Raw genomic sequence first — 7,500 nt, 5'->3', positions numbered from 1 at the left:
GCACGTGCATTTTTCGTTTTTGTACATTTCTTTCACGTTTTCGGCAAATCTGCGACGTGAAATGACCAATTCTCAAGTTTTACGGAGAACGTGAACACAAGGCAGCGAATTTGAATTTTCTGACTTATCTTCAACACCGCACCTCCTAATTCAATTCCTGGAATGTTGCGCTAAAGCGACATAATGACGAAAAAGATTAATAAACCTAAACTTGCAATTTTAAATGACGTTTTCGTTACCGTCGCGTCGTAGATCTTAAACTCCGTACTGCTAGCCTGCGAACGCAGACGTAGAGAACGACCGCCGGAAGTACGTCTGCGTTCGCAGGCTATCTCTTTGCTGGACCAAACCTTGTTTCAAATCCAATCGATGGCAAACATGAGAGAGGGAGACCCAAGGGTGCGTTGATCTTGACAAAAAATATCTTGGTCGACTCGCAAGACGGATCGAAAAACTTGAACTTGATACAACCCAATACATCTTTAATTCCTTACTGTCTATTGAATAATTCACACTGAAGAAATTTCGTTGGACGTATGTGACACAGTCAGTTACATGTTCTCTCTCTGTAAACATAATAACAATAAATTAGGTTTACAGCAACAACTGTCAAAACTCCAAAATTGCACAGCGCAGAATTGAGACTACTTGAGTGAAGCTAAGTTCGCCTCTAAGAGCTCATCAGTGGTTTCCACTAGTCGGCTGAATGAATGAATGAACTTTGAATGAGTAACCTTTGTTTGCAGTATTAAAAAGTTCAACTATGTTATCAGGCGGCAAACCATTTCTAACTTTGTACATTAATGTTACAATGTCTTGAAGCCGCCTGTTGTAGACAGAGGTCAGCTTTGCACGGCATATAAGTACATGTCCTGCAGTTGTATATTTCTCTTAGAGCGCGTTCTTGCAGTCTCTCCAGTTTTCGCCTCTCAGATTGTTTACAAAAATGCCATACGATCTGGCAATATGTCAGATGTGGAAGAATTGCTGTTAGGTAAAGTTGAAGCTTGGTCTTGGAAGAGAGAAGGTTGCGCAGCTTTAATAGCACCCCTATTTTCTTACTCGCTTTTTTGCAGATGTCGCTTACGTATTCAGTGAAGGTGAGTTGATCATCTATGTTTACTCCAAGAATTCTTAAATTAGTTGTTGGTTTGAGACGTTGATTATCGATGTCGAGGGTACATTCACCCTTTGCTGTCTTGTCAACGTTTCGAGGGGTCATTGCTAAAACTTGGTACTTCTTCGGGTTAGCATGGAGAAGATTCGCTCCAGGGGGGAAGGGACTCCCATTTTAAAAGGGGAGGGATGCTTGTCGGAAATTTTAAATTAAATCCGTAATGGAGACCAATCTGGGCGTGGCCCAGGTTTTTTTTACCCCTAAAAGAGACCATATTAACAGTGCCTTTTAATAATGGCAAAGACATTATCATCTAATACTTTCACCTACGTGAAGAAATATAAAAGTATAAATAAACACTTTTATATCTCTTCGCGCGCAACCCTAAAGGAGACCTTCACGGCTACATATGATTGCGTTTTGCCCAGAACACCGTAAGTGAGACCAAAATCCGAAATTTACACCCCTAATCGAGACGACGAGCAGCCCTCCCCTTTTTATATGGGAGTCCCCCCCCCCCCCCCCTTCCCCGGGAGATTCGCCTTATACGGAGATTTGACAGTGCTTAAAGCTTCTTTGATCTTTGCTTTGCTGCAACAAAAGAAAAAGATCAAAGAAACACAAAGTCTTTGAGATTACTTACCCGTTTTATCTCGAAGCAGGTACAAAATGAATCATTCACCAATTGTAGCCTGTATCTTTATCTGTGCTCTAAGAAGTACGAACTGAGATAAACATAAACGCAAGAAATCTAACAGCAAAACAGTGACCAATTACTTTTCTGTCCTCAAGAAACGCAACGAAAAGTTACCGTTTAATAGCGGAGCTGGCGCGCGCGGAGCACCATGGTTAAGAAACGATTCCAGAAATTTTGGTTTTAGCTATGACGTCATCATGCGACCGTGCGTACGTAGTCTACCCCTCCATGCATGCTAATGTCCAGTATCACGTGAGCGTATCCCAGGCTCAAGTTTAGAGCAAGTGTTTAGAGCGCATCCAGCTCAGCGCTGACCAGGTACTATGTTTTGATTGGATCGCAGGCTCAAGCCAGGTTAACTTGTTGTAAGAATAATTTCATTTCCGGTTTCTGGGCGGCGTCTCCACAAAACAAAAAGGCGTCACGAAAACATTGTGTTACTTCCGGTTTTCTCCAGTTTTAGCCTGGAAACTTGAGTAGATCGTATACAACAGCCCTCACAAGGCGTAAATATGGGCAAAGCGTTCATGTTAGGCCCATAAGACGTCCCATACATTACAACTTTAAAAACGGTATATACCACACAAAGTGTCCTTTTAGACCAACGTTAGACATCATCCACCCTAAGTTAACCACGTTTACCCCAATCCGCCATAATTTACACCAACTTAACAACGTTAACCCTCAGGTACCCTAAGTTCACCTCGTTTCACCACGTTTACCCACATCTACCCCAAGTTAACCAGGTTTAACCACATCTACCCTAAGTTAACCAGGTTTAACCACATCTACCCTAAGTTAACAACGTTTACCCACATTTACCCTTAGTTAACCACGTTTACCCACATGTACATTTAGTTAACCACGTTTACCCACATGTACCCTAACTGAACCACGTTTAACCACATCTACCCCTTGTGAACCACGTTTAACCACATCTACCCTAAGTGAACCACGTTTACCCACATCTACCCTAAGTGAACCAGTTTACCCACATCTACCCTCAGTGAACCACGTTTAGCCACATCTACCCTTAGTTAACCACGTTTACCCTCATCTGCCCTAAGTGAACCACGTTTAACCACATCTACCCTAAGTGAACCACGTTTACCCACATCTACCCTAAGTGAACCACGTTTACCCACATTTACCCTTAGTTAACCACGTTTACCCACATGTACCCTAAGTGAACCACGTTTACCCACATGTACCCTAAGTGAACCACGTTTACCCACATCTACCCTAAGTGAACCACGTTTACCCACATTTACCCTTAGTTAACCACGTTTACCCTCATCTGCCCTCAGTGAACCACGTTTAACCACATCTACCCTAAGTGAACCAGTTTACCCACATCTACCCTCAGTGAACCACGTTTATCCACATCTACCCTTAGTTAACCACCTTTACCCACATATACCCTTAGTGAACCACGTTTAACCACATCTACCCTAAGTGAACCACGTTTAACCAAATCTACCCTAAGTGAACCACGTTTACCCACATCTACCCTAAGTGAACCAGGTTTAGCCACATCTACCCTTAGTTAACCACGTTTACCCTCATCTGCCCTCAGTGAACCACGTTTAACCACATCTACCCTAAGTGAACCACGTTTACCCACATCTACCCTAAGTGAACCACGTTTACCCACATTTACCCTTAGTTAACCACGTTTACCCACATGTACCCTAAGTGAACCACGTTTACCCACATGTACCTTAAGTTAACCACGTTTACCCACATCTACCATAAGTGAACCACGTTTAACCACATTTACCCTTAGTTAACCACGTTTACCCACATGCACCCTAAGTGAACCACGTTTATCCACATCTACCCTAAGTGAACCACGTTTACCCACATCTACCCTAAGTCGACCACGTTTACCCATATCTACCCTAAGTGAACCACGTCTACCCACATCTACCCTAAGTGAACCACGTTTAACCACATCTACCCTAAGTTAACCACGTTTACCCACATCTACCCTTAGTTAACCACGTTTACCCACAGATACCCTTAGTGAACCACGATTAACCACATCTACCCTAAGTTAACCACGTTTACCAATATCTACACTAAGTGAACCACGTTTACCCACATCTACCCTAAGTGAACCACGTTTAACCACATCTACCCTTATATATATAGTTAACCACGTTTACCCACATATACCCTTAGTGAACCACGTTTAACCACATCTACCCTAAGTGAACCACGTTTAACCAAATGTACCCTAAGTGAACCACGTTTACCCACATCTACCCTAAGTGAACCAGGTTTAGCCAAATCTACCCTTAGTTAACCACGTTTACCCTCATCTGCCCTAAGTGAACCACGTTTAACCACATCTACCCTAAGTGAACCACGTTTACCCACATCTACACTAAGTGAACCACGTTTACCCACATCTTCTCTAAGTGAACCACGTTTACCCACATTTACCCTTAGTTAACCACGTTTACCCACATGTACCTTAAGTGAACCACGTTTACCCACATGTACCCTAAGTGAACCACGTTTACCCACATCTACCCTAAGTTAACCACGTTTACCCACATCTACCCTAAGTGAACCACGTTTACCCACCTCTACAATAAAGTCAACCAACGTTTACCCATATCTACCCTAAGTGAACCACGTCTACCCACATCTACCCTAAGTAAACCACGTTTAACCACATCTACCCTAAGTTAACCACGTTTACCCACATCTACCCTTAGTTAACCACGTTTACCCACATGTACCCTTAGTGAACCACGTTTAACCACATCTACCCTAAGTCAACCACGTTTACCCATATCTACCCTAAGTGAACCACGTTTAACCACATTTACTCTTAGTTAACCACGTTTACCCACATGTACCCTAAGTGAACCACGTTTACCCACATCTACCCTAAGTGAACCACGTTTACCCACATCTACCCTAAGTCAACCACGTTTACCCATATCTACCATAAGTGAACCACGTCTACCCACATCTACCCTAAGTGAGCCACGTTTAACCACATCTACCCTAAGTTAACCACGTTTACCCACATCTACCCTTGGGTTAACCACGTTTACCCACATATACCCTTAGTGAACCTCGATTAATCACATCTACCCTAAGTTAACCACGTTTACCCATATCTACCCTAAGTGAACCACGTTTACCCACATCTACCCTAAGTGAACCACGTTTAACCACATCTACCCTAAGTTAACCACGTCTACCCACATCTACCCTTAGTTAACCACGTTTACCCACATGTACCCTTAGTGAACCACGTTTATCCACATCTACCCTGCGTGAACCTTGTTTACCCACATCTACCCTAAGTTAACCACGTTTACATCTACCCTAAGTTTACCACGTTTACCCACATCTACCCTAAGTTAACCACGTTTACCCACATGTACCTTAAGTGAACCACGTTTAACCACATTTACCTTAAGTTAACAACGTTTACCCACATCTACCCTTAGTTAACCACGTTTTCTCACATGTACTATAAGTCTACCACGTTTAACCACATCTACCCCTAGTTAAGCACGTTTACCCACATCTACCCTTAGTTAACCACGTTTACCCACATCTACCCTAAGTTAAGCGAGTTTAACCACATCTACCCTAAGTGAACCACGTTTAACCACATTTACCCTAAGTTAACAACGTTTACCCACATCTACCCTAAGTGATCCACGTTTAACTACATCTACCCTTAGTTAACCACGTTTACCCACATCTACCTTTAGTGAACCACGTTTACCCACATATACCCTAAGATAACCACGTTTACCCTCGTCTACCCCAACTTAACCACGTTTACCCACAATTACCCTAAGTTAACCACGTTTACCCACATCTACCCTAAGTGAACCACGTTTAGTAAGCATCACCGATAGGAAATCCGAGTATCTCAAGATGCGCAGAACGTATGCGCAATAACAATAGTAAGCACCGTTCTTAACCTTAAAAGTACCGCAAATTGATTAAGAGGCGAAGCAGTTTGCTTAAATGATTTTATATATGATCGTGGTTACCCAGCGAGGCCAAGCAATCTAATGAAATAATGGTAGCTACAATGTTTATCGTTTAACATAAGAAAAGCTTTGCTTTGAATAATTAGTTCTCGTTTTTTGCAACGCGAGTTTCCCTCAGATTTTGTCAGGTTGTAATTAGAGTATTACTAAATGAAAAGACGCTGAAAATAATCCGGGGCATGTTCATTCATTGTCTTATACATGATTAAAGCTTTCCGTTTCTTACTTCGAATAAGGGTGGTTAGGAGGTGGTTCGAGTTCGTATCAAAAGGCAAATTTGTAATTACTCTAGCTGCACGATTCTGCAATTTTTGGAGCTTATCCAAAAATTGTTAGAGCTTATCCAAACCGGGCTGCAATAATCGAAATATGGTACAATCAGAGCGTTATAAGAGATTATGCACTGCTCTTTATAAAGATAACGCCTTCGACCCTGAGCGCCCTATACCACCTGGGCTGAAATGACCAGTTAGTAAGGTTGTTAGTCAGCTAGTTAGTTAGTTAATTAGTTAGTAGATAGTTAACAAATTGCTGGTTAAATAATTGAGCTTTTATATATTCATACATTTTCTTTTCATAATGAGTTAACTAGCACGTTTGGTTCGTCAGTTCCCTTCTAATCTTCCCCACTGTCTTGTTATGCAATTGATGTGATTATTATTATTATTAGTAGTAGTAGTAGTAGTAGTAGTAGTAGTAGTAGTAGTAGTAGTATTTTGTAATGCACATAACGTTTTTTAATGTAATTCCACTGAAAATGGAATAAATTAATAAATTAAGGTAGATGATGAGGGTAAACGCGGTTAACTTAGGGTACATGAGGGTAAACGTGGTTAACTTAGGGTAGATGTGGGCAAACGTGGATAACTTAAGGCAGATGTGGGTAACCGTGGTTAAGTTAGGGCAGATGTGGGTAAACGTTGTTAACTTAGGGTAGATGTGAGTAAACGTGGTTATCTTAAGGTAGATGTGGGTGAACGTGGTTATTTTAGGGTAGATGTAGGTAAACGAAGTTAACTTAGGGTAGATGTAGGTAAACGTGGTTAACTTAGGGAAGATGAGGCTAAACGCGGTTAACTTAGGGTAGATGAGGCTAAACGCGGTTAACTTAGGGTAAATGAGGGTAAACGCGGTTAACTTAGAGGGTAGATGAGGGTAAACATGATTAACTTAGGGTAGATGTGGGTAAAAGTGGATAACTTACGGTAGATGTGGGTAAACGTTGTTAACTTAGGGTAGATGAGGGTAAACGTACTTAACTTAGGGTTGATGTGAGAAAACGTGGTTATCTTAGGGTAGATGTGAGTAAACGTAGTTAACTTAAGGTAGATGAGGATAAACTTGGTTAACTTAGGGTAGATGAGGGTAAACGTGGTTAACTTAGGGTAGATGTGGGTAAACGTGGTTATCTTAGGGTAGATGTGGGTAAACGTTGTTAACTTAGGGTAGATGAGGGCAAACGCGGTTAACTTTGGGTAGATGAGGGTAAACATTTTTCACTTAGGGTAGATGTGGGTAAACGCAGTTAACTTAGGGTAGATGTGGGTAAACGTGGTTAACTTAGGGTGGATGAGGGCAAACGCGCTTAACTTAGGGTGGATGAGGGTAAACGTGGTTATCTTAGGGTAGATGTGGGTAAACGTGGTTAACTTAGG

The 7,500-nt window shown here is 41.8% G+C and overlaps 1 long non-coding RNA gene across 1 annotated transcript in view; it reads left to right on the top strand.

The window, feature by feature from the left end:
* Nucleotides 1-7,500, top strand: part of LOC137985282 (uncharacterized) — a 35,060-nt gene that overhangs the window by 14,811 nt on the left and 12,749 nt on the right. The window contains exon 6 of the long non-coding RNA XR_011119273.1: nucleotides 1,077-1,100. This is a non-coding gene — a long non-coding RNA (uncharacterized lncRNA). The remainder of the gene's footprint in view (nucleotides 1-1,076; nucleotides 1,101-7,500) is intronic.

Source organism: Montipora foliosa, chromosome 14 (genome assembly GCF_036669935.1).
Source record: "Montipora foliosa isolate CH-2021 chromosome 14, ASM3666993v2, whole genome shotgun sequence".
Lineage (NCBI taxonomy): Eukaryota > Metazoa > Cnidaria > Anthozoa > Scleractinia > Acroporidae > Montipora > Montipora foliosa.
This window is presented reverse-complemented; position numbering and strand designations above follow the sequence as displayed.